Source organism: Salarias fasciatus, chromosome 15, assembly GCF_902148845.1.
Source record: "Salarias fasciatus chromosome 15, fSalaFa1.1, whole genome shotgun sequence".
NCBI classification, from domain to species: domain Eukaryota; kingdom Metazoa; phylum Chordata; class Actinopteri; order Blenniiformes; family Blenniidae; genus Salarias; species Salarias fasciatus.
Genome location: NC_043759.1, coordinates 1,313,235 through 1,316,299, shown reverse-complemented (window position 1 = coordinate 1,316,299; position 3,065 = coordinate 1,313,235).

Sequence of the window (3,065 nt, the reverse complement as noted above, 5' to 3'; positions counted from 1 at the left end):
TTAAACGGAAAGCGCAGTTCTAGAAGCATAGCTCGGTCATATGTAACGGCCGATGACACGACTACAAATCCATAAGACAGCAGGACACAGAGGAGAAAGCGGACTGCCAGACACAGCAGCGCCATCTTGACTCCTAGCTATATAAAGCTACAATTCACCTCGATTAAAAAGTCAAGGACAAGAAAACTTAGGAAAGACATCAGGGACAAAACAGAAAACAACACAGGCATTAGGTAACAACAGGAAAAAATACAAGGGCAAGTATAATATGCATAAGCGCATCCACAAGATGCAAGAGTAATAAATAACAGTGTAACAGAGTGGTGATCATGCTACATGAGGCACAAACTCTTAAAGTGCGAGGAGATAGTTGGGTGATTTAGTCCATGGGGGGTTATGGGAGACTGTTCATAAGTGAGTGTGCGTTCCTGTATCCGTGGGTGTTTGCAATGCGTATGGCCCAGGGGAAGAAGCTGTTTGTCAGTCTGCTGGTGTGTGATTTTATTGACCTGTAGCATCGACCAGAGGGCTGAAAATCAAACAGGGAGTGGGCAGGGTGTGAGGGGTCTCCGGTCATGGCTTTGGTCCTCCTGAGGCAGCAGGATGTGGAGATGTGCTCCAGAGTGGGCAGGGTGCAGCCGATGATCTTCTGGGCAGTGTTTATGACCCTCTGCACCGCCTTCCTGTCCCCAACTATGGAGCCTGCATACCACACACTCAGACAGGACGTCAGTACGCTCTCCACAGAGGAGTGATAGAAGGCCAGCAGCAGCTTTGTGCTCAGGTTGTTCTTCCTCAGCACACGGAGGAAATGTAGCCACTGCTGTGCCTTTTGACCAGGGCTCTGATGTTGTCAGACCAGGAGGGTCTGCGGAGATGTGGAGCCCAGAAACCTGAAGGTGGTGACAGTCTCCACCTGTTCTCCATTTATGAGGAGGGGTGTGTGGACCTGTCTAGTCCTCCTGAAGTCCATGATCAGTTCTTTAGTTTTTTGGACATTCAGGGTCAGGTTATTTACTGAGCACCAGCGTGAGAGCTCCTCCACCTCGGCCCTGTACGCTGTCTCGTCCTCGCCTCGGATGAGTCCGACCACAGTGGTGTCATCCGCATACTTGATGATGCGGTTGGTTGGGTGGGTGGGAGAGCAGTCGTGGGTGTACAGGGCGTACAGAAGAGGGCTCAGAACACAGCCTTGGGGGAACCAGTGCTGAGTGTGATTGTGGATGAGTGGTGGGGACCGAGTCTCACAGACTGTGGGCGTCCAGTCAGGAAGTTTTTAATCCAGTGACAGGTGAGGAGGGGGATTTGTAGTTTGAGCAGTTTGGTGGTGAGGATGTCTGGGATGATGGTGTTAAATGCTGAGCTATAGTCCACGAAGAGCATCCTCACGTAGCTTTTCTTGTTCTCCAGGTGGCTCAGCGCTGTGTGGAGTGTGATGGCGATGGCGTCCTCTGTAGACCTGTTTGGCCTGTAGGCAAACTGGTGAGGGTCGAGCGAGGGAGGGAGGCAGTCTCTGATATGCTGAGAGACTGATCGCTCAAAGCACTTCATGACTACAGACGTCAGAGCGATGGGTCTGTAATCATTTAGATTGGCTATGACCAGTTTTTTGGGGATGGGGACAATAGTGGAGGCCTTCAGACATGTGGGGACAGTGGCATGTGTCAGAGAGAGATTGAAAAGTCTGGTGAGGACCTCTGTCAGCTGGTCTGCACATGCCTTGATCACTGCCCCAGGGATCCCATCAGGACCAGCAGCTTTTCTGGGGTTCACCGCTCTCAGATTATTCCTCACCTCATGCTCCTGGAGAGAGAGAGGAGGATTGCTGGAACCAGGGGGGAGAGGGGTCAGTGACTGGTGATGGGAGGAGTTGGTGGTCTCGAACCGAGCAAAGAAACTGTTTAGCTCCTCTGCCAGTGTGCTGCTGTTGCTGCTGGAGGATGTAGAAGGGGGGTTACCTTTGTAGTTGGTTAGGGCCTGGATGCCCCTCCACATCTGACGCGGGTTGTTGTCCGTCAGATAACCCTCCATTTTCCTCCTGTAGGACTCCTTGGCCTGTTTGATGCCCCTCCTCAGATCGGCTCTTGCGATGCTGTAGAGAGCTCTGTCCCCCGCCCTGCAGGCTGAGTCACGAGCTCTGATCAGGGTCTGGACTTCCGTTGTCATCCAGGGTTTTCTGTTTGGAAAGACCCGGATGCGTCTGTCCTCTGTGACGTTCTCTACACAACACCTGATGTAGAAGAGAACAGACTCGGTATATGTGTCCAAGTCCTGATCTTCAAAAATATTCCACTCTGTGTGTTCAAAGCAGTCCCTCAGTTGGTCTAGAGCATTTCCAGGCCAGGCTTTAATGGTCACTGTGGATGGTTTAGTTTGCCTTCTGAGGGGGGTGTAGGCAGGGAAGAGAAGCAGAGAGAGGTGGTCAGATTGTCCGAGGTGGGGGAGGGGGGTCGCCCTGTATGCATGTTTAATGTTCGAATAAACATGATCCAGAGTGTTTTCTCTTCTAGTTGCACACTTGACGTGCTGGTGGAATTTGGGGAGTACAGTCTTGAGCTGTGCTTTATTGAAATCCCCAGCAACGATATGTACACCATCTGGATGAGCCCTCTGTTGTTCGGAGATCATGAGCTGAAGCTGGCCGAGTGCCGTGCCAACGTTAGCGTCGGGGGGTATACAGTATGTGTCTGAATTCACTGGTTCTTGCTCAACACAAGCACAGCAGTGTTTTTGCATTTGGCATTTCTTTCTAAGTAGTGGTGCTGAATGGAGATTAAATAACTTCATTTGTAAAGGTTGCATGTGGTGTTTTGAATATTTTACATGGTGATTATCATGAACTTCAATCCAGACAATTCTGTACTGCGACACGTTACAGTAACAGGGTGCTTTATGGAAACACACTTCAGTCTGACTGCAGTTGAAGAGCCAAAGGTAAGGTGGAGCCAGTATCATCTACATGTAGGGAGAAGCCAGTACTGAATTAATATTACCCTGTTACAGCTTTAAACAACACTGTCACTAAGTACAGCCTTATAAAACAATTCTCCTGTCATCAACCAGCT